The 25,066-nt window shown below is 41.2% G+C and overlaps 1 protein-coding gene across 2 annotated transcripts in view; it reads left to right on the forward strand.

Annotated features, from left to right (window-relative positions):
* Nucleotides 1-957: 957 nt before the first annotated feature.
* The window catches only part of LOC145341098 (plastin-1-like), a 123,972-nt gene continuing 99,863 nt past the window's right edge, over nucleotides 958-25,066 (forward strand). The window contains exon 1 of one of the 2 annotated variants that reach the window (XM_080185945.1): nucleotides 958-1,069. The gene's annotated coding sequence lies outside the window, so the exon portion shown is untranslated. Of the gene's footprint in view, nucleotides 1,070-1,136; nucleotides 1,232-25,066 lie in introns of those variants that run through there. The other variant, XM_080185946.1, reaches the window with a different exon arrangement.

The following is a 25,066-nucleotide window of genomic DNA, read 5'->3' on the forward strand; positions in this document are numbered from 1 at the left end:
AAAGATGTGCTGTTTAGGTGCATTGGCCATGTTAAATTCTCCTTCAGCACACCTGAACAGGCACTGGAGGGTGCAACTAGGAGATTTTCACAGAACCTTCATTGCAGTGTGAATGTAAGCCTACTTGTGACGAATAAATAAACTTTACTTTTACTTCACTACGAAGTTGGGAGGGGCATTGCAGCTGGCTGGGATGTTACGGTTGTTCATGTCCGTTTTCCCATCCTGCTACAGCGAATGGAAATTTGGCTGGGTGTCAAATTCTCCGACTTCGCTGAAGCGGGAGCATGGCACGAACAGCTGATAAGATCGCATCTGGTGCTGTATGTTTCTATAACCCTTAGGGCTAAAGGGATCAAAGGATATAGGGGAAGGGTGGTGATCAGGATATTGAATTTGATGAACAGCCATAATCATAATGAATGGCGGAGCAGGCTCAAAGGGCTGAATGGCCTACTCCTGCTTTTAGTTTCCAAGGCTGGAATTTTACTGGCCCACCCGTCACGGGAATCAGAGCAGGTGAGGGGTGGTGCATGGGAAGGTCTGTTGATCTTGGGCACAATTTTACGGTTTTGGGAGGCTGTAAAATCCTGCCCTGTTTCTTTTGATTGACCAAATAAAGTAAATCAAAAGCTCTGTGTGTGTATGGAGTTGGGGGGAGGTTGAAATGTAAAAACGCAGTTCCTTAAAAGGGACACAGAAACTTAGAAGATCGAAAGAAAATGTGATTAGAAGGCTGGGTGTATGTTGCACACTCCAATTGCTCTCCAGGGTCTCACACTGGGTCGGTCGTAGCAACCATTGCTGCGGGGCCTCACGCCAGCCCTTACCTGAGCGCCCCCGCCCCTGCTCCGCCCATTCCCATTGGCTCCCTTGGTTTGATTGACGCGGGCGGCGGAGGAAGCACCTGGATAAGGGGGCGGGGCTGCCAGGGCCGTGACATCACAATAGCGCTGGTCCCGGGGCTCGCGTTCGCTGCCTCCTGCTTTCCACCTGCTGCAAGCAGCGGAGTGCATTCACCCAGCCAGCGGAGGGAGGGAGGACAACCTGTCTTCAGTGCTCAACTCAGGTACAAAGTTATTTAATTGAGTGGGGGAGCGGGGGGCGGAGGGTGGAGTTTGTATATTTAGACAGGGCACCACTGCTCCGCACTTTGGAGACGGTAGTTGTCGGTCAGCTATAACCCCTTTGGACTGAATCGTTTCCTGCAATAACTGTTCAGATCAACTTTGTACGTCTCACTACTTTTTTATTGTAGTCACGATCTAACTCTGGAGATAAGTTACTAACCTTTTCCTTCAGTTTGCCTTTTTAGGATTGTAGTCGGTAACAATCCTTTTGTGGTTACAAGCCGTAGTTTCTATTAATTGTAATTTTTTTTTACAAAAGGGTTCCAGAGATGGAACACATTCATTATTTTTATTGGGTTGTAGTTGGTAATGTTATTACCAATCTTTTTCTAGTTAGGAATCTTAGTTTTTACGATCGTAGTTTTTTATACGAAGAATTGCTCAGGTCTAACAAATTTATGATTTTTACTGCTTTGCTAATTTTTTTTTAAATGTGAGGATTAGTTATTTCATAAATTTATAGAAAAACATACTGCTTCATTGCAAACAATTACCCTCACTTGCCATATTCATGTGATGAGCATGAGCCAGGGCCTTTCCCCAAAGGGAAACATATTGATTCTGACAGGGGAAAAAGAGTGCTCTTTGCACACTTGAAACAGTTGTTTTAAGGACAACTTAAACTGGCCTCCGTCCCCAGATTTTTGACTGGTGTGAGTGCACAGTGTGATAAATTGAAGAAAAGTACTCAAACATTTTTGTTTGCTGGAAAGCAGCACTATTTCCTATCAAGTACTGCTTTAATATTTGGTTTAGCTTGATCTTTTTTATAGTCTTGTTTTATATGTTTGTGCATATTCTCGGTGTATGTTATGAAATAGTGAAAATTGATATATTTCACATCTCATACATCAGATTCTGTAGTGTCTTGGAGTTCTCAATATTTGTTAACTACTTTGTGCCCTATTAAGTCATTTATCAACTTGTCATTAGATCAGCACTATTTTGGAGTTATTTAAACCAATTCAGATTTCTGTAAAGTCATTTTCTTTGTTTCCCCACCAGCAATCTCAGTTTTATTAAATGTATGATATATATGTATTGCATGATTCATATTCCTGACAGAATTCACTTCAAGGCATTGGCAAACTGGCTGTTTTATGCAGAATGAGGTCCATTCTGGAATTTAAATGTTATCAAACTGTTAATACAAAGATTATATACAACATGATAATTGTGTGATCCTCTAACCTACATGTTTACAGCACAAAATGAGGCCATTCAGCCCACTGTATTATAAAGAATAATACTTGAAAGATTTTGTTGCCACTTTAACCTCAAGACTAAATGTTCAGATGTTTGGACTAGTCATTTATTGGTATGATCAAGTTGCCTTTAAATAGTATTTTTAATGGAGTAAAATATCTCAAAGTGCTTAACAATAATAATGAAGCAGAATTTGAAACTGGGTTATGAATATTAGGGATATGACCAAAATCTTGGCCAAAAAGAGATTTAGGGATGGAATTCCCAAGCTTAGAACCTGGGCAGTTGAAGGTGTGGCATGGCCAGTGATGGTGGAAGATGTGCAATACAACAGAATTGGGGGAGTACAGAGAAATCTTGAAGGGTGTAGGGATTTGAAAATGGGGATGAACCAATGCAGGTAAGCGAGCACTGGGTTGATGGCGAATGGAACCTGATGCAAGTTATGATAGGGGCTACAGGGATGCGGATGAATTGCTCATGTTTATATTGGGTGGAAGGTGAGGCCTGCCTAGTATTGGTGACATTACACTGCAAAATAATGACAAGGGATGTTGCAGGGTATGCCACTGGGAATGTGAGTTTTATTTTGAAGTGACTGTCTAATGTATATATAATTTCAGCACGTACTGTCTTGATTTGACCACATCTTGTGTCTAACTTACACTTAGAATATGTCAAAGCAAAAAAGCACTGTCCTCTTATAATGGGGAAATGAGTGAAAAGTATCATTTGTGACAAAAACATAACAAAAGCATGTGGTGCATAGTGCAGAATTCACACTCAATCACCGTTAATGAATAGCAACTGCAAGTTCCAGGTAATACAGGATCTTGTCTGATATTTGTACACCAACATCTGTTAACAAACAAACAGCTGCTGGAGAGTAAGATCATGGAGTTGAGGCTTAACTCAGTGAAAACTGTGTCGAAGCATTAGCTGGAGCAGGAGACCTGCTGTAGTAATTTAAAATACAAAGTGCAAATAAATTGAGTTAGTTACTCTGCAGAGTTAGTTGCTGTACGAAACATAATCTGAGCACTGCTAGATTGATCTTCCAGTACACTGATATTTCCAAGCCATATAAAGCTAGATGGGGAAACAACTATCATTTGCATATATCGGAATCCCCTCGAACATAGAAAAATGTCCTGTCTGCTGCATGGTGATAGAATGTGGTTGACTCTAAAATGCCCTCTGAAATAGCCCAGCCAGCCACTCAATCTAAGGACAATGAGGAACAAAAACAGCAAATGCTGTAAAATCTTAGCAGGTCTGACAGCATCTGTGGAGAGAAAATAGAGCCAGCGTTTCAAGTCTAAATGACCCTTTGCAGAGCTAAGAGCAAAGAAAATCAGCAGAGATTTATACTATGGGGAGGGGAGATGCTGTTCTTGTTCAAAGGGAATATAAATGAGGATGAAGAAGGCTAAGAAAGGACAATTAGGGATGGGCAATAAATGCTGGCCTACCCAGCGATGCCCACATCCCATGAATGTATTTTTCAAAAATGCAGTCTGAAAGTGCAGGGATTTAACGTTGCAAAGAATCGTGTAATGCACAACTGTTGAAAGGGAAATGATACTTAAAATCCGGAACTGTTGAATCAAAAGGTCATTTGAATAAATTCAACATGATCTTCCACATCACTTAAAATGAAAAGCTTTGGGACCACTTTTCTCCTGGCTCTTTCAGAGAATGAGCCTATTCAAAACATCCCACTGAGATAATTATTCCGTTGTTTGGAGTCGAAAGGTGGTTTATTTTTCAATTTATTTTAAGGTTGAATATTTGTCAAATATTTCAGAGCCACTTCTGTCCTAAAATGAAAGTTTGGAAAATCATTTTAAAATATAATTTTCTATTCTTGCCAGAAATTCCAAAGAAATTAATTTTTGATTCATTTAAGTGGAAATATGCAGTGCTTCTGTAACTAACTGTATGCTGTATTTTGGGATTCAGCCATTTATATTTGTTTGGTATCCTGAGGGGGTTAGTTTGTATGTATAAATTAGATTTGTCAACTTGACTCAAATCATCTCGGGACAATTCTGTGATGGTTTGGTGCTAAGATTGGACCAGTCAGATATTGTCGTTTTGGAGGTTATACTGGATTTAACATCAGGGCTTCATGATAATTTCTTAATTTCATTTCCTTCATGGCAGCTGGCCAGCTGAGCGGGAAAACCAGTGGTAGGGGCTCAGTGCTGATCAGGGTTTGCAGGGGATGAGTGGGGCTGCAGCAGAGTGGTATTGGCCAGAGCCAGGCATCCATGAGAGAGGGAAGGAAAGATTAGGGGTGGTGAGGATTGGTGAGTGTGGGGCAGGCATTTTGAATGATGTTAGGTTGCAAGCTATTTCTGTATGCATTTTGCTGGTGGGTTTCTTTAGTCTGAGCAACTCAACTGGCAACCTTTAAGTTTAAGTTGGGTTCTCAATTGCACAAGTCCCAATTTAAATATTAAAATGCTGTGCCACAGCTCTCTAGGTCAGGATGCTAGCATACCATGCAAGTCACTGTCAGAAAAATGACAGGAGGCATTTTTGCGTGTGCAATGGGTGGGGATGTGCTTCCTATCCTCCTCCTCATTATGGAAGGATCATTATTCCCACAATTGGTCCCACAGCTAGTTAATAGCATTACCAGACCTCCCATTATTCGGAGAACTTATTTTTCCGTATGTAGTCCAATGCTTTGATGTAAAGGTGTTTAAGAACTAGGAGTAGGCCATCTGGCACCTCTGCTATTCAGTAAGATCATGGTTGATCTTTTCGTGGACTCAACTTCACTTACCCACCCGCTTACCATAATCCTTAATTGCTTTCCTGTTCAAAAATCTATCTATCTTTACCTTAACATTCAACAAAGTAGCCTCAACTGCTTCACTGACAGGGAATTCCACAGATTCTCAACCCTTTGGGTGAAGAAGTTCCTCTTAAATCTGCTAGCCCCCCCCCGCCCTTAGTCTGAGGCTATGCCCCCTAGTTCTGGTTTCGCCTGCAAGTGGAAACAACCTCCCTGCTTCTATCTTCTCTATTCCTTTCATAATTTTGTTTCTCTAAGGTCTCCCCCTTCATTCTTGTGAATTCCAATGAGTATAGCCCCAGTCTACTGTGTCTCCTCATAAGCCAACCTCTCAACTCCGGAATCAACCTAGTGAATCTCCCCTGAACCCCCTCCAGTGCCAGTACGTCCTTTTTCAAGAAAGGAGATCAAAACTGTGTACAGTTATTATGTTTTTGCAAACTAAATGTTGCCTTTCATAGCATGCTCACTGATTTATAAATCATGATTTTTATGTTAAGTTCTTAATGTTCCAATTGGTTTCATATGGTTCATGTTTCTGATTATATTTTTTAAATTGAACAAATGATCAAGAAATTCCACATTTAAGAGGGGGTGATGTACCTTAAAGAAAGTATAACTAACATGACCAAAATATAATTCCCGGATGCATTCCAGCCCCCACAGTGCCCACCGGAAGGTTTGAAGCACACCAGTGGACACCATGTGCTCCCTGTCAAGGCCACACTACCGTGAATGTACCTGTAGCAGAGGGACAGGCAGTCGAATCAGACAATCCCCTTGACCATCTGCTGCTTAAATGTATTAATGGCCAACCTGGCCAAACCTGGGAGCATATGAGTTTACGAGGAGGTCCTCCTCCTTCCTCTCTCCATGCTCCGTTCCGCACCAGTGTGTTCCTGGATTATATGTGCATAGTTTAATTAATTTTACATTTTAATATCTTTCAGTATAATCCATGTTATATACTATATGGAGTATACAGAAAGACACTATTTGAAACTTGTGCATTTTTATTCTAGAAAAGACAGTAAGAAGAATTTGATGATAATTGTAATGTTATGAAAGACATGGTCTGTATTCAGTCTCTGGTATAATGGCACTTAAATAACATGCACTTGAATTACTGAGTAATTGACTCATTGTTGAGAACTGTCTATCCACCTATTTTTCTGACCACATAGAGATGAGTTCAGCCTTGTTTGTCAGCCTTACAACCTTTGAACACGTTCCAATATCTGTCCAACCATCTACCTGATTAACAATCTTGTGATGTGAGCAATTAGTGTGTGAGGTGTACACCAATTTAAATCTGCCACAAGATTTTATGATGCTTATTTCAAACAGAAATTTGAAAAAGAAACTAAGCAACAAAGCATAACTTTCAGGAACTTTAACTTTAGCATTGATCCAGCTCAGAATCATCGCATAAAGATTTCTTTGTGATAACATGTGAACGTTTTGCAGAGCAAGTTCAAGGAGCACTGTCATTTGGTGCAGCGTCTTGTAATTCACATTGCTAAACCCAGAAATGGTCTTGTCGTTGCATGTGCCAGTTTAAGGTTTTTTGTTTTTAAATGCTTTTTACTCTAGTGTGAACATGTTGCTGTGCTGGCTAACGAAACAGGCTCTCCTTCAAACCAGTATTTTGGAGCAGATTTTTCCTAGCCATTCTATTTACTAAGAGTATGCAAGTTGAGTGACAATGCCGGTTTCATGTTTTATTTGTGTTCAGTAAGGAGACATTGAGCAACAGTGGTTAAAATCAAGTGAGCTACGTATGCCCATAATTTAATTGAATGGGAAAACAGCATACAGTCTGGTCTTCTCCTGCTCTTATTTCTTGAGGCTTATTGAAATTTGCACCATTTTCGGCTACAAGTAGATTTCACAGCGTCTTTAACTTTATTGCAACATGCAATCTTTTGCAAATAGTTCGTTAAAAAAATGTACAGTAGTGAATTTAAAATAATTGTGCATGTGTTTCAATGGTACATTTGTAACTTACAAATTACAAAATGCGTACAGACCAGGAATGCAACAATAAGCTGTACAGTGTTATAAAAGACCTACTTACTGCATGTGACTTGAAGAAAATGACAACTGTATGAGTTTAATTACAGCCATTCATGTTTTCTGGTCAACTATGAGGGAGCCACCTCCTCAAAGTGCATTTCCATGCAGCTAGGCAGACTTGTGCCACTAGATTTCTATTATAAAGCAGTTGCTGGTGTCGGGGCTGACTAATGTGGCAGTTCTACAATATTAATTCAACTGGTGTCTTTGAAATGGTAGGATTTCAGCATGTGAAAGATGCTAAATTCAAACCAGCCTTGACTGTTGTATGGAATATTAACCAAAGGCGTGTTCTGATGATAAGCGGCCAACAATACATTACCTTGTGTGACATGAGCAACAAATAGATGCATGTGACATGCATAATGAATGCCCAGTTGCTTTCTTAGGTTGGCAGCTGGAACTCCAGTTTAGCTTAAAAAGCATTTCTGTGTGGCCCTACTGTGTTGCAACGATTGTCAATCATCCGAATGTGTGGTGGAATTTGGGTAACTACCCATTCCATGTGTTTAACTAATAAAGTAGAAGGACAGAGTCGTCTTCCATGTCTTGTCTCAGTGAGGGTCTTTATTGGAGTGCCTTAAGGTATTTGCCTCCAGAGGCAGCTTCATGGCATCACCAAATCTGTTTTTCTGTAGTCATGGTTACATTTCAAACCCAAGCATCACCCTTTGCATATTCAACAAAAGATAAGCAAAAAAACACATATTTGCATGTGCATCCTGTGAGTGAGTTACTGGTTGGTCTCTTCACATGCACTGTCTTCACACCATTCAGGTCTCTTAGTGGAATGAGCGCATGTTGACATTTGCTGTTTGTGGGCAATGTTCCTTGTTCAGAGAGTGTTCCCATTTTCCTTATTGACTATTGTTCCATTGCAGCTGTTGGGGACTTTGGTAGTTCTGCACTGAGTACAGTTGGTGAGATCCCTCCTCCCTGACCACCTGATTTCTGCAAAGGAATAGCTTCACTATTTGTGTAGTTAGTTATACCTGAAGTTGTACTAGTATATTTGATTGTTCAGTTCTACTGCATATGATCGAGGTTGCAATTTCTCTATACGTGTGCCAAGTTTCCAAATGGGCTGACACCTGTTGAGCACTGATTGGCTCTCTGATGTTAAGCTCTGGTAATAGTTTGGCAGTCTTTTCAAGCTGAAATTTGGCTTTGTCGCTTTACCTTGATTGTTCTCACTTGCACCTGTTGCTACTTCTGGTTTCAGTAATTAGTTTCCATGTGGCATGACATGAGTCTTTGGACAAGATTACTTTCCATGCCTTCAGTGGTGTGTTTCTCCACTCAAGGATTGCCTTGTACCTACCTTCTATGCTAGATTTGATCAATTTCTTGATGCGTCAGCCTTTCCACTTGACTGGTGATGGTGCTGAATTTCCAAATCCTTTGTGAATGTGCTGAATTTTTCACTTGTGAACTGAGGGCAATTCTCACTCATCAAATGCCTGGAATGCCACAGCGACTGAAGTGTGCATTCGGGGCATTCTACTATTCTTTTGTAGTGAGAATAGTATTCTCCAGTGGCAAGATAGTCAGTTCCTGCCGAAGTAAACAAGTTTACTCTCAACTTCACCCATTGTCTGTCTGGGATGTTATCAATGGCTCTCTTGTTTAGCTTGATACTCATCTCACACCACACTGCCCAATGTGGTCTTTAATTTAATTACTCATGTTTGGCTAGTAAAGTGCATCTCTTGCCTGTCTCAATCGATTCAATTCCTTGGTGACTTGCATGGATGCACTTCAGCATCTCCTGCTCTCATCTCCTTACAGAGGATGACTCTCTATTCCCTTTGTACGGGATGCCATCTTAGATTCATCCCAGTATGCCCAATACATTCGTGTGACCACATTTTGCAGGGTTAAATCTCCCATCCGTTCATCAATACCTCTTGCAGTGCTTGTAGAGTTGCATGTTAGGTAGATCCCATGACTTGAACAAGGCTTCAATGTCTCTGCAGGGTTGATAACTTTAAGATCATGTCTTAACTGCTCCTATATGTTGAATCTGAAGACATTGCATTCTGTTGTAGGTTTCAGCAGGACATAGATCAGTTGGAGACTTGGGCGGAGAGATGGCAGATGGGGTTTAATCTGGACAAATATGAGGTAATGCATTTTGGAAAGTCTAATACAGTCAGGAAATTTACAGTAAATGGCAGAACCCTTAAGAGTATTGATGGGCAGAGGGATCTGGGTGTACAGGTACATAGGTCACTGAAAGTGGCATTGCAGGTGGAGAAGTTAGTCAAGGAGGCAGACAGCATGCTTGCCTTCATCGGCTGGGTCATTGAGTTTAACAATTCAGTTGCAGCTTTATAGAACTTTAGTTACTTGGAATATAGTGTTCAATTCTGGTCATCACACTATTAGAAGGATGTGGAAGCTTTGGAGAGGATACAGAACGACTTACCAGGATGTTGCCTGGTATGGAGGGCATTAGCTGTGAGAAGAGGTTGGAGAAACGTGGTTTGTTTTCACTGGAACAATGGAGGTTAAGGGGCAACCTGATTGACATCTACAAGATTGAGAGGCATTGACAGAGTGGATAGTCAGAAGCTTTTCCCAGAGTGGAAGAGTCAATTACTAGGAGACATAGGTTTAAGGTGCGAGGGGCAAGGTTTAAAGGAGACGTATGAAGCAGAATTTTTAGACAGGGTGATGGGTGCCTGGAACTCACTGCCAGGGGACGTAGTGGAAGCAGATATGATAGTGACTTTTAAGGGGAATTAAAAGGATGAGAATGCAGGGATATGTTCCCCAGAAGGGTAGGGGGCTTTAGTTAAGTAGGGCAGCATGGTCATTGCAGGCTTGTTCTTTGTTTTCCCACTTTATTGGAAGCACTGTTGTTGACAGCATGCCTGCAACATAAATTTGTTTCCATAGTAGAGCACGTGAGGATGACGTCTTTGTAAATGAAGTAATTTTTTTATAGTCACTTTTGAAGTGAGTAGTAGTAATTTGTGGTTGGATAGCAATGTTCCTTTGACCCAGATACTGCTGAAAATATTCACTGGCAGAAACTATAGCCTGGTACCCTTCCTCAAACTGAGTTCTGTTTCATTTTGTTTGAAGTTAATTTATTAGCGTCACAAGTAGGCTTACATTATTATTGCAATGAAGTCAGTGTGAAAATCCCTTAGTCGCTGCACTCCGGCACTTGTTTGGGTATACTGAGGGAGAATTTAGCATGGCCAATGCACCTAAGCAGCACATCTTTCAGACTGTGGGAGGAAACCTGAGCACCCGGAGGAAACCTGTGCATTAGGAGAATGTGCAGACTCCATGGGAATAGTGATCCAAATTGGGAATTGAACCCAGGTCCCTTATGCTGTGAGGCAGCAGTGCTTGCCACTGTGTTGTCCTGCGTTAATGTCCTACATACAAAAGCAATTAGTTGACCTCGTTGCATCAGAGTTGCTTCCAGACCCATTTTGCTGGTGTTGCAGTCCAAGGTGACTTCATTGACATCATAGTTCTGCACTATTAGCACTGGTGTGACATGTTGTTTGATTTTAGTGGACATCCTTCCTTGTTCTATTCCTCAATACAACAAGTGACAGTGAGCTTGCATAATGGTTCACACTCAGCTGACAAATTAGGCAAAGAATTAGCTCAATCGTTCACAAATATAACTAAATGTTGCACTGCTTTCACATCTGTTGGTCACTGCATGACTGCTACAGCTTCATCTTGTCAGGATCTGGCAAACAATCTTTTTGCCATAGCTCTCTGCCCCATGTACTTGACTTTGGACATCTTCACTTGCAATTTGTTCTTGTTCAGATTCATCTGCCAAGCTCTATTAAATTCTGATGATGGTCCACAATATCTTCAACTGTATCTCCATGTTTATAGATTATCCACTATGGCTTCCACTCAGAACAATCACTGACTACCCTATGTCTGCATTGATACTCTACTGGAGCTGTGGAAATGGCATGTGCAATTATCTGTGTCTCCTGAACAGCATTAAAAAGCTACTGCTTGCATCCATGCTGGGCAATGCTTCTCTTCCTCTGCATGCTGTACTCTGCAGTATTTCCATCCTGCTCTTTGTCCGCAATTGCTCAGCTCCTTCGGCTTTGACTGTCTGCTCCTGGTCTGACCTGACGTACATAAGCTCTTGCTGCCATTTCACAGCTTGTGCATTGGACACTCATCTACACACACTTACTTATCACTTTCTTTTAGTGTCAGTTCCACATCATTCAGTTGACCTTTTCTCACAGACTAAATCCTTAATCAGACCATCTTTCAGTTGTCTGAATTTGCATGATTCTGCCAGCTGTGTTACTGCTGGTCGGTACCATCAATGGTCCTGTTTTCACTCTTGTCATTATTGTTGAATACATAGTGTTCATATGTAACATCACTGTGTTCAAAATGTGGATTAACAGTGTTCAAGACCTCTGTTTTGCTTGTCCGTTACACCTTAGAGTGGTACACACTAATTAAAAGTATGTAGCAGTGATAAAAGTGTGGCTACCTCTACTGGTTCAGTCTTGTTAGTTAAGTCTATTGTTATCTCATAGGGCAGAATCCTCCAAAGCCCCCACCAATAGGTTCGATGGCGGGTGTTGGGAGAATATGGCAGGAGGCCCAGAAATTGGTTTCACACCAACAAGAATTTACAGTGGCAGCTCATGCTAATGCTGCCCTTGGTGGGTCAGAAAACCCACTGGAGGCCAGCATGAACCTGTTAATCTGATGTAGATGAAGGCCCAACCACCACCACCACCCCCCACCACCATACCGGATTCTCTGACGCTGGTGGGAAAACACGCCAGTGGGAAATAAGTCTAGAACAATGTGGCGTACAGATATCACGACTCCCCTGAACAACGTCTGGAGCTGCCTTCACATTTTGGGATGGATGGACTTGAACCTTTTGCATCTGTTTGTTCTCACTGTCATCTCTGCCTCATTTCCAGTATTCAAAAATCTGTTTTCCCACTTCTAAATACCATGGGTGGGATTTTCCGGCCGTGCTTGCCCCAAAGTCGAAAAATCCTGCCCGAGATGAATGGACCTTTGCATGATCCGTGTCCCTCCTGTGGCAGGCAGGACACCAAAATCCCACCCCATGTTTCAAGTCAGACAACTGTCATCTTCTGTACCTTGCCTCTGAGTGACTACCCTCATAGCGTAGTCACATGTCTACAAAACCCTAACAAATATAATGTGACTGTGGCAAATTAAGTACATGGACCAACACTGCCCTCAGAATGGGAGCAGGTGGTAGGTGTATCTTTTTAATTCTAAACTAACAATATCCAGGAGATTGTAACTGGTGTTTGTGGTGATGCTCTTGATAGTTTATGTTCTCAAATTTAAAAAAAACCTGAACCCTGCTGAAGTTTGTACCAACTTTATTTACAATAAAATGAACTAGTATGATTAAATCACTACTGTTTGATATACTTTTTTCTTTCCTTTTGTTTACAGCCCGGGTTTCATTTTGCATCAAATTTTAACTTTTCAGAATGTCTGCTGCGGCTGATTGGTACCACTCTTGTCACTGAGTCACGGGGTTGTGGTTCAAGTTCCACTCCAGGGATTTGAGCACAATGTCTATGTTCAAGCTTTTAGATGAGACATTAAACAGAAATCCTCACAGGTAGAAATGTATAGATCCCATGGATTTTTTTTGTTTTGAAGGGGAGCAGGGAGTTCTCCCAGTGATACTTACCTATCAGCCAACGTCACTTAAACAGGCCATCTGATCACTTTTATCCCTTTTTGAGTAACCTTACGATTCATAAACGATCTACTGCCTTTCCTACACTACAGCAAAAATGCGTCATTAACTGTATAGCCCTATGGGATGTTCTGAAGTCACATAAAGCATTATGCAGATACGTTTTCTTTTTGTGACTTGGATTTCTGAATGCAAGACAAAATGTGGGTTTTTAAAAATCAAACAACTCCATGAAATTATCATTTAGAACAAATTAAATGCGTGGCACAGTGGTTAGCGCTGCTGCCTCACAGCGCCAGAGACCGGGTTCAATTCCAGCCTCAGGTCACTGTCTGTGTGGAGTATGCACATTCTCCCACAGTCCAAAGCTGTGTAGCTTAGGTTGATTGGCCATGCTAAATTGCCCCTTAGTGTTAGGGAGGTTAGTGGGGTAAATACATAGGGTTATGGGAATAGGGCCTGGGTGCAATTGTGATTGGCCCCAAATGGCGACCTCCTGCACTGTAGGATTCTGTGACATGTTTGATCTGACTTAACATTATTTTAGAAATATATTCAGGTGTGCAGCATAAAATGAGCCACGTTGTTATGAAAGTGTTATTGATGTGGGTGTAATATTAGTTATTTTGCTAATAGTTGGATCAGAAAGAACAAGTTCTGATGGGTAACAAATGTTACTTGTCAAAGATACAAATGTTATAAACTATTTTTAATTTTTTTCATTTCCTGTCCTTGAACCATTGATCAATGATCTGTTCCAATCTTGCTTTCTGTTGACTCTATCCCATGACAATGTGTAGCAAGTACTTTCTGCAACTCCTTTGTTTATTATTTTGGTGGGCACTAAGTTGATGTCATTTCCTGATTTGTATCTTAAGGGAATGGGATGATTACTGACCTTGAAGTGGAGGGAAATTATTGATGCAAAGCTATTCAACAGGTCTATGTGCAAACTGACAACATCCAACTCTACCTCTGCTCCACCCATCACACTACCTCTTTGTTATCAGACTTCTTATCCAATATCTAGTCATGGCTCAGTTGCAGTTTCTTTCAGTGAAACTTTTGAAAGACTGAAGCTGAATCCATACAATTGGGAAAAGTGCTCCCAATTGCTCAGTTGGCTAAGAACAGCGGTTATAAGCTATAACAACTAGAAGGTCCTAAGGTTGATGTTTTATCCAATCTCATTGATCAGCTGGGCATCAATGGGAGTGTTACAGTTGGCCTCAGAGACTGGGTTTTGGGGAAGAAAAATAATTTTAGGTTCCTGCTTCAAATTTATTATCCATCAAGTGAATGTGCGTGCCTTGTACAAAATTTGAGCTTAACTACTTGAAACCATTTTGAATTAAGAGGACATTACATTCTACCTTGCTAATTCAATGTCATCTTGACTGATTGCAAGTAACCCTGTGCAGGAATAAAGTAGACAAAGAAATCAAGTAATCAGACTTTACACACACACACTGGATGGGATTCTTCAGTCTTGCCTGTGGCGGGACCCATCCCGAGCGAGAACAGAGAATTTGGCATTTCAGCCAAAAACTCCATCCACACTGGAAAATGTCAGCATGAACGAGGATGGATGGAAGATTTTGGCCATTATGTGAGGATGACTGTTAGTATTTTTGCCTCAGAAACATAGATCCAGTTAATTTTACAAAGGCAGTCGGAAATTGCAGATCCTGAAAATCTGAAATAAAAACAGAACGTCGGAAATATTCTGGTCTGATGGCATCTGCAGAGGGAGAAACAACATTAAAGTTTCGGGTCAATGACTGTCATCAGAGCTGATGGATTGGTATTGCAGAGCAGGGGGATTAAAGATGCAAGTTCTCAAAATTAAAAGCAGCCCCTCAATTTTTGGGAAGGACCAATTGGTTTAGAATTAATTTTTTTTTGCTTTAAAAATAACATCAATACTTAATGAGGTTGTTTGATGTAGTTTATTTTTGTGAAATTACATTAGTGCATTGAGAGTCCCTTGGCTGACTTCCCTGATCTGGCAGACAGTCATTTATAAATGATAATTGTTGATCTTCTGTGGCTCATTGAGCACAGAGAAGGGTGAAGATGCCAGGTGTTCCACCTTGGTTCGTATTGCAGGTGTCTTGTCTGGCACCTGCCTGTCCTCCATGCTGAGAAACTGGAATGCTACATAAAAGAGGATTACCTTTCTTTGTAGCAGCTGTTTATCAGAAATGATCATTACTCAAACAGGTGATGGTGTTCAGACATGACCCACGCTTTTAATGGTCTAATGGTTATGAATTTTTAAGCATAACTTGCTTTCATGCACTCTTAAGAGTTTGCCAGAGCTGGTAAAATACAGATAGCTATTGTAACCTGATTTGTCAATTAGTTTATATGTCCTTTTTAGTATACCATAATCCTTTTTTTTGTTGTTTTCCTTGAATGTGGGGTGGGGCAAAAGATGGAGAGAAGAAGAAAGATCTTGATCTTTGTGTAACTTTCTTTTCATTGACCCATAAGCACTGCCTTCAGCCAAACCCAGAATGATTGTGGCAATAAAAGATTGGAAGGCATTAGCCACTTTAAAGTGAATGATGGTTAATAACTGATTACTATTCTCATGGAAATATTGGCCAGTATAAAATTAGTGGGTGGAATTTTCTCATCTTGCCCACCATGGGAACATGCTGGTGCAGTGGTTAGAACTGCTGCCCCTCAGCGCCAGACACCTGGGTTCGATTCCTGGCTTGGGTTACTGGCAATGAAGAGTTTGCATGTTCTCTCCCCATGTCTGCTTGGGTTTCCTCTGGGTGCTCCAGTTTCGTCCCACAGCTTGAAATTCATGCTGGTTAGGTGCATTGGTTGCGCTAAATTCTCTCTGTGTACCTGAACACCTGAATCCCTTGGAGATTTTCACAGTGACTTTGTTGCAGTGTTAATGTAAGCCTACTTGTGACGCTAATAAGTAAACTTCAAATGTAGCGGATGGGACCATGCAAAGATCCATTGACCTTGGGCAGGATTTTCTGGTCTTGGGTGAACGCGGCTGGAATCTCTGCTGTGACAGAGGAGTTTCGAGTTCATGCATTAGACATTTGTATGTGTTAATCCATAGCATAGCCTATAATGTAATGGCATATCAGCTAAATCTGCACTCGACAAGAAGTTTAAAGAATGGCTACAACTGCAATAAAATAGTAAATTGTTTCTGGTACGGGAATTGACTTTCATATTACAATTATGGGAGAGATAGTTTTATTGAAGTTAATAATCATGTGCCGTGCTGAAGTATGTGAAACAGGTAGATGTTTATCAGTGTTTTGCTTTTTGAGGATGAATATAATTTACATTATTGCAAGGTTATTATTGCAGCTGTATAGGGCATTGGTGAGGCCGCAGCTGGAGTACTGTGTGCAGTTTTGGGCGCCGCACCTGCGCAAGGATATTTTGGCCTTGGAGGGAGTGCAGAGGAGGTTTACTAGGCTGATACCGGAGTTGAGGGGGTTGAGCTATGAGGAGAGGCTGAATAAACTAGGCTTGTACTCGTTAGAGTTTAGAAGAATGAGGGGAGATCTCATTGAGACGTATAAGATGATGAATGGGATGGATAGGATAGAGGTGGAGAGACTCTTCCCGCTCAAAAAAGACAGTAGGACTAGGGGGCACAGCCTCAAGATAAAGGGGGGGCGGTTCAGAACGGAGTTGAGGAGGAACTTCTTCACTCAAAGGGTGGTGAATCTCTGGAATTCTCTGCCCGTTGAAGTGGTGGAGGCTGCCTCGCTAAATATTTTTAAGAAGCGGGTTGATGGGTTTTTGATAAGAGAGGGGATTAAGGGTTATGGGGAGAGGGCGGGAAAGTGGAACTGAGCCACGACAGATCAGCCATGATCTTATTGAATGGCGGGGCAGGCTCGAAGGGCCAGATGGCCTACTCCTGCTCCTATTTCTTATGTTCTTATGTTCTTATCAGGGAAAGGTGGAAACGTGGAGCTGAAGTTGTAGTTGGATTGACCTATGGTCATATTGAATGGCAAAGCAGGCTTGAAAAGCCAAGTGACCTCCTCTTGCTCTGGATTCTTATGTTCATACATATCTGGATAATGTAATAACTTGAGAGATATTAGACTGAGTCTTTTTAAGGTAATTTCTTTATATATTTGTTAACGAGATTTACTGTCTTTTTGTTGCTGTACCTTTCTAATGTTTAAAGTTTATTTATTTGTTAGTGTCACAAGTAGGCTTACATTAACACTGCAGTGAAGTTATTGTGAAAATCCTTTGTGCAGAATGGTCACAGAATCTGAATAAATAGTGTGCTGTCAAGTAGTATATATTTTTTAATTCTTTCAGGGAACGTGGGCATCAGGCTAATATTAATGTCCGCCCTAACTGCCATTGCAGGTGTGGTGAGCTGCAATCTTTACTGCTGCAGTCCGTGTGGTGGAGGTACACCATACACTGCGGCTAGGGAGAGAGTTCCAGGATTTTAACCTGGGGACAGTGAAGGAATAAGATTAAAGTTCCACGTCAGGATGGAGGAGAACATCCAACTAGTGGTGTCCCCATCCATCTACTGCCCTTGTCAATCTAGTTAGGGATCGTGGGCTTGGAAGGTGCTGTCAAAGGAGCCTTGGTGAGTTGCTGCATGGTGGAAATGGTTTGTGTGAAGGCACACACTACTACTGAAGTTATCCTAGATGACGACAGCTTGCATTTATACAATGTCTGTTAATGCAATTAAACATCCCATGGATTTCATAAGCAGAAGTCTACGTAGTTTAGTATTGAATCACATGGTGGTTACGTTAAAATACCCCAATGTTTGGTCAGCAGGTAGGTTTTAAGGTATGACTTGAAGAGAGAGAGGAAAATCAACAATAAGGTTTAGGAAAGGAATAACAGAGCTTCAGACCTCAACAGCTGAAGGCAAACTGCCAATGGTGAAGTGAGGGAATTTGGGGAGACACAAGAGACCAGAGTTAGGCCAGTGCAAAGATTGTGGAGGGTTTTTAGGCTGGAGAAGGTTGCAGGTTAGCTGAGGCCTTGCCGTTTGAATACAAGGATGAGAACTTTAAAATAAAGGCCAAATGTTGCAGATGCTGGAACCTAAAACAAAGTCATGATGTGGATATGCCGGTGCTGGACTGGGGTAAACACAGTAAAAAGTCTGACAACACCAGATTTAATTCCAACTGATTTATTTGATAGTGAACTATTTTACTATCAAATAAATTGGTTGGACTTAAACCTGGTGTTATCAGACTTTTTTTTACCTGAAACAAAAACAGAAAATGCTGGAGAAACTTAGCAGCTCTGACAGCATCTGTGGAGAGAGAATAGAGCCAACGTTACGAGTCTGGATGACCCTTCATCATCCCATAATATAATAAAGTAAATAAAATGACAGCAGCATCTTCAGCCATTTTCATCCTACACTTTTGGAATTCTTTTCCTAAATCTTTGAAGAACCATCTATTCGGAATATTGAAACTGTGTGCCTGTTGTTTAACATTCTGCTCAACACTCAGTCTTCTTACAGCCCCAGAATAAATTGCATAGCAATTTCCCAAAGGGTAACCAGACTTTAAAGAAGATTGATTATTAATTTTGCTAGATGCCTGTCAGCCTGGTTTTATTATTCCTGTACTTTACTTATTATTTGTAAATGCAGTGACATTTGTTTCCTTATTACTGGCAAAGGGGGGATGGCACATTGCTATCTCTTTAAAAGGCTATAAATTTTTGGTCGTATATGTGTAATGTAGAAGCTTGGCTACATAACAAGCCTCTGCTTCAAGGCCATCGAAGCAATGGCAATGAGATCCCAGCTGGCCTTACTTTCTGTGCAGAGTATACTTAATCTTTCAGTCACTTTGACAAACATTCACAAGAATCCTAATCTTATAAATAACTGTGTAAAATGAAGAATTGGCCTGTGTCAGAGCGTGACCATGTGATTTGTTCAGCTATTAAAAACAGTGGTTTCACCTGTTGTGTGACCTTTAGCTCCATATCCTGGGCAGAACTCGACACTCACCAACTTTTACAGATTCATCATAGAAAGCATTCTTTTTGGTTGTATCACAGCTGGGTATGGCTCCTGCTCTGCCCAAAATCAGAAGAAACGACAAAAGATCGTGAATGTAGCCCAATCCATCATGCAAACCATCTCCCATCCATCCATTCTGTCTACACTTACTGCTGCTTTGGGAAAAGAAGCCAGCATAATCAAGGACCCCACGCACTCTGGATATTCTCTCTTCCATCTTCTTCCATTGGGAAAAAGATACAAAAGTCTGAGGTCACACACCAACTGACACTAGAACAGCTTCTTCCCTGCTGCCATTAGACTTTTGAATGGACCTACTTTTGCATGAAGTTGATCTTGCCCTACACCCTAGCTATGACTGTAACACTATGTATAGCACTCTCTCATTTCCTTCTCTCTGAATGGTAGCCTTTGTCTGCATAGCGCACAAGAAATAATACTTTCCACCGTGTAACTAATACATGTGACAATAAATCAAATAAAAGTATTTTGTTGAACTGACTATGGTCCTGCAGGATGGTTGGAGAACTAGTGGGAATCCAGAGTCAGCTTTCCTGTGCTATTTCAGTCCAACTCTGAGCAGACTCAGGCCTCCCACTTGATCAGGTCCTCAGGTGTGTGGAAATCCTGCCTAAGAGGTCAGCAGCGCTGTAGTACCAGCAATGCCACCGGGAACAATGGACAGAGCCTGTAATACAGTGGACCTTCACCAGGGATCGTGGCTGGATCCCTGGAGAGACACAAGTGAGCTGGACGGGCGTTGCATACTGGGGAACACTGGTGAAGGAAGGTGGTAGGGGCAATCAGATGGAAGCCTAGAGGAGACTTTCAGCAGCCACCACGCCTCTGCCCCATTACCCAGTGCATTAACTCCACTAAATCCTGTCCATAATTTTTTTAATATTTTGAATTAATTAAGCCTGGTGCAACATCAAGGGGATATCCAGGTGTCCAGCAGCATTGATGTTATTGAGCAAAAATAGGCAGGCAGTAAAACTGAAGAACCCTCACAGGCAGCAAACCAGGAAGGTTTGGAAGCAGCAATCATCCTTCATTTTTTTAAATTTAATGTTCAGTGCCATAAATCATTGGCTTAAAATAGAAGCTAAATGATCAGAAACTTTTAAAAATTCCATATTTTAATTTTGTGATGCAGTCATTTGACATTTCCACAATTACAAAATTAGCTTTTCCAGGGCCAATCTGGGCATTACTCTGCTGCTTAAAACAGTTGTACCTCATTCAAGAAAATGCACATGGAAGTTTAGGTCAATATACTAACTGCTTGGGGGAGTCATTCTGTGGAGATTTCAATGGTACAATTTTTGGAGAAGTATGAAGCAACTGACTGCAACTTGTGGATTCTGTGCATATGTGGCCTTGCTGTGAGTTTTAGTGTTAAGGTGGAGATGCCAACGTTGGACTGGGGTGGGCACAATAAGAAGTCTCCCAACACCCAGGTTAAAGTCCAACTTGGAGTAATGAGCTTTCGGAGTTCCTTCATCAGATGAGTGATGAAGTCACCTGATGAAGGAGCAATGCTCCGAAAGCTCGTGATTCCAAATACACCTCTTGGACTTCAACCTGGTGTTGGGAGACTTTTTACTGGGTTTCAGTATTGTAACAACAGCAAATGCTGTCATTACCATTGCAAAATCAGGGCTTGTGTGTTAGTGTATTAAGTTTTCAATGTGAAGATTTGTGTAGCTAAGCATCAGTCATAGCTGACATTTTTATTCAAAAACCAGCCTGGACCAATGATGGAGGGCCCTTACAAAACACACACTGATTCTTAAAAATGTAAATTTGAGATGGAATGTTCATAGCAGGTGTGAATTTGTATATCCTACTTCTCGATGAAGATAAATGTTTGAAAGTCCTGAATTTCTGTGTTGTTCACAGCATCATTCATTGATATCTGCTAGAAAGAATAGGACAGCCAAATGGACATGCAATATAATTAAAGATAGAGATAATTTTCAGATGTCTGATATCTGCATGGTGTTGGTAATCTTTCAGGAGACAGCTGAATAAACAGGCTGCCTTTGCCTTCACCATTCAATGAAACGCTTGCAGCACCGAACACCAGCAGCCTCATTGGGAGGGGTAGGTGCTGCTGAGACAGATGGATAAACGTGAGGGCATTTCAAAAGTGGGGAAGCTCTGAGGGTGGCTGCAGTACATTTTTTAAAAAAAGACCAATAAAAAGGGCTCGAAGGTGTTGTGTCAGCAAGTGGAGGACAAACCCCTCCACAAGAATGATCTTGACTGTTGGAGCTTTGATACTCCATCATTGGGAGGATATTCTACCACCCCTCTGACCTGTCACCAGGAAGCCATTCCAAATAATTTGAGCTCCCCATTCAGTGGGTGGGGGGGGAGGGGTGCTTACATCTAACGTGAGGAAGGCTTCCTGGGTGTGGGATAATGATGCTTTATTGGGCCAAAATTGTATGGATAGGTTGTTAATTCCTGTGGCAGCCTAATCCAGGAAACTCATCGAGGTGGGGCAGCATCACAAAGGCATTCAAAAAGGATATTTTCCCAGTTCCACAGCCAGTTCCAAGAACCTGGAAAATTCTGCCCTGTGCCTTTCGCTGTCTGCAGTATGCCGCTGTAATATTCAGCTCAATTCGACCAAAAATGTAGTTTGACATTGTAGCTGGAGTATGCATTGAATAAACTGTTCTGTCATGAAGTCAAAGTAGAATTTAAAATTAATGCAGCTCTTGAATTGTAGCTCATGGAAAATATTAAATGTGTTGCTCAGTAATGAACAGTAGGTTAATTTGTTTTATACATTATGATGCTTCACTGGACACAAACAGCAAAGGTTTACCATGTCTGGGCTCTCTTGGCAATTTAAAGACTAAACAGTAAACACTTGAGGAAATAACTGGAGAAAAATAATGCTTGTTGGCATAGGTGTCTTTTCAGCAAATTATTTTCACTTCCAGCCATACCATTCTATTGAGATCTGTCAAAGAGCATTAATCTGTCCTTCAGTGATTAAAGCGGCGTTAGGTAGTAATGCAGGAACTAGTCCTTCTGAATTAAAGATGTTACATGTCTGGAACACAAAATAGCCAAATTCTGTGAAAGACAGCAGCTGGAAATTAATTTCAGTCTGTGTGTACACTGCTGCAATGTCAGCGGTCAGAATGTGCAGCGAGGTTAAATGAAATAGTGTGTACAAAACAGCTTCAGAGATACCAAAGTGAATAACCACGGGGAAATTGATATGTCTGCTCACCTGTGTGTGCATACTTTTTTAATCTGCATAGTTGTTTGCCATGCAAAGACGGTCTGTTAGTGGATAATGGAGTAATCAGTAACACAGCTTCCTGACCGAATCCAGCTATGATAACATGTAGAAAAGCGGATATTTGTACTTCAGCAGACGGATATTGCCAGCCTGAACCACCTCCAAACTTGCAATATTTTCCAGAACAAATCCAGGTTGGTCATCTTCAAACGAAACAACATTGTTTCCTTTAGGGGCTAGATCTTTTAAAAGTTATGGGCAAAACATTTGCCCCCATATAGGGATGGCAACAAACGTAGGTGGGCCTGTAATTTTGCCCTTGTGGCTGGTGTGCCAACACCATTCCACTATGGGCTGTATCCAGAGTGGAAGGGCTACCTGCACAAACAGCATCATGTAACCAATTAATTAAAGTTAATTTTTAGCCCATTATCAGAGTTCAGCTGGAATTTTCTAGTCGGCCTGTGGGATCACACTGCCTTGAGGTGCTGCCTAACAGTAAATTAGGGGTAAGCACTCGAGGCAGGCTTTGAGACCCTCTGTCCCTACCTGGCTGCACTTGCATGTTTTCCTCTGCAGAGGTGTCCCTGCAGCTGTAGCCATTAAAAACAAAAAAAACTAACACAAGTTGCTGAAAGGTCACCTCAAGATAGTGTTGCCATCTCTCTTTCTCTGTCTTTCTGTGCCACAGTGCAGGGTTGTGATTCCTATTCCATCTTGACATTGGGCTCCCAACTCAAAATCCCAAATTCAGCCTCTGACTCCAATTTGAATTATTGCCTTCAGATTTCACATTTTAAAATTTGGTTACCCTGTAGAAAAAAAAACTGGACTGATCACAAATTTGTTTCCGTTTGATATCAGTTGTGAGATTGAAGAAGAGAATGATATGACTATATATGAAAGTGATTCCATTGCTGAACACTGCACTTCAAGTCAGCCAATATGGATATCACTGACTGTGGAGAACAAGAATTTTATAACTCAAATTACTCTACCCTTATCTAGTTTGGAGGATAATAAAATCCAAAACTTGCAAACTATCAGCTTGTCTTTTGGGTAAACATATTGCATTACTTAGACTTTCTCTCCCATGTGGCCAGAGGAACTAAGGCAGTAGAACTCTGTCACCAGCCCTGACTCATTGTGATCTCTTGCTCCAGCCCAGGTAGTGATGCACTGTGAAAGGCTTCCTTAAATGTACTTCATCAAGTTGTCTTTTTTAGCTTGCTCCGTGCTTTTCCTCCATTCTATTGCCACTCTGGGAAGTGAAACATGTGTCCTGCCAGCCTTAGGTGTCTCTTCATTATGATGTCCTGTAGGCAATCCTCTATTGTACTCTTCCTGTGATGCCCGGATCTTACATTGGCAGCACTGGGGTAAGATGCCCAACTTACATAGCAACTTTGCTGTTCTCTTCCAATTATCTCTGGCATAGAGTGCAGTTGGTACTCTCATGGGCATGTAGAGTTGCCATAATGTCAGTTGCCCAACTCCAAGTGGAGTTGCTGGAAGAGTGATGCTTCTTCACTGATTGTGTGGACTTCATCTATGTTACCCACTGTGGAGATGTTGCTTCCTAGGTATCTGAAATGGTCAACATCTTGTGTTCTTCTTGCCTGATTTGGTAGTGGGCGAGTATGGCAGCCTTTGTTGCCATCTAGTCATCATTGTTTTGGTCTTATTAAGACTGGTGATCATGTCTTGGAATGTACGTGATTCTTTGCCACCAAGGTGATGTTTTCTAGTATACAATGGCTTTTTTTCCTGTGTGCAAGTTATTCGGGTGATGACAAAAGTCAAAGAATTGCTACAACAGATTTCAAGGAATATGAATGGCTGAAGTTGATAAACACTGGAGGCTTCACCATCGTTTAGTGTTCCTTCTTGGTGTGTCTGTCTACAGATAGTGTCATTTTAACTTTCTCTCCCATTCCCACTTCCACTATCACATTTCTGCCCTTCATTTCCTGCACTATTTTAATGAAGCTCAATAAAAGCACAAAGAATAGCACATCATCTTTTGACTTGGCATTTTTACAGCCTTCTGTACCTGATTTCATGTCTCTTTTTTCACAGGTAGCTTAATTATAGTGTTAATGTAAGCCTACTTGTCACACTAAGAAATAAACTTCAAATGTTCCCATTTTCCAGAGAGCAGGTTCTGCTGTTTTTGTTAACAGCTTTTCTAAACCCATCTTTGGTTTTTTTTTTAAACTATGCCTTGCACCATTGCTTCTGCCATCCACTCAACCCTTTTGTTCTTTCCTCCCCTTTCCCTGCTTCTGTATTTGCTTAAAACCTCCTCTATCTTTAATCTTTTTCAGTTCTGACCTGAAATGCAAACACGTGTTTCTCTCCTCCCAGATACTGTCTGTATTACTGAGTATTTACAACATTTTTTAATTTTCAGCATCTGCAGCATTATGCCTTTGGAAAAAATGTTTTGTTTGTATGTGGAAGCTGTGCAGTGAGTTACAGACTCTGTTAATCTTGTGACTAACTGGCAGTGGCAAGGTCAGCATAGTGCCTGTGCCAAATGCTAATAGTAGAGCATTCTCTACAGTCATCATCCTTTCAAGGTTTTGCGTTTTAAGAAGATAATGCAGCACTGAGCAGTTGTTCTGTTTCTACCTTTTACTTTCCTCTCATCAAAGCTGAAGTTTGAATTAAAGTATACAATTTCACCAAAAAGGTGTGCTAATTTGTTCAGTAAAACTTAAACTGAGTGCATAATAATTTACTCAGAAAGCCATGCTGAAGACTATAGCGCAGGACGGCATTTTGAGTAGCAAGGGGTAGAAGGGAAGACGAAATAAATCAGATGGGTAAGAGACTGCAG

This window comes from Carcharhinus amblyrhynchos, chromosome 3 (assembly GCF_965287045.1).
Source record: "Carcharhinus amblyrhynchos chromosome 3, sCarAmb.v2.hapA, whole genome shotgun sequence".
Taxonomy (NCBI): Eukaryota; Metazoa; Chordata; class Chondrichthyes; order Carcharhiniformes; family Carcharhinidae; genus Carcharhinus; species Carcharhinus amblyrhynchos.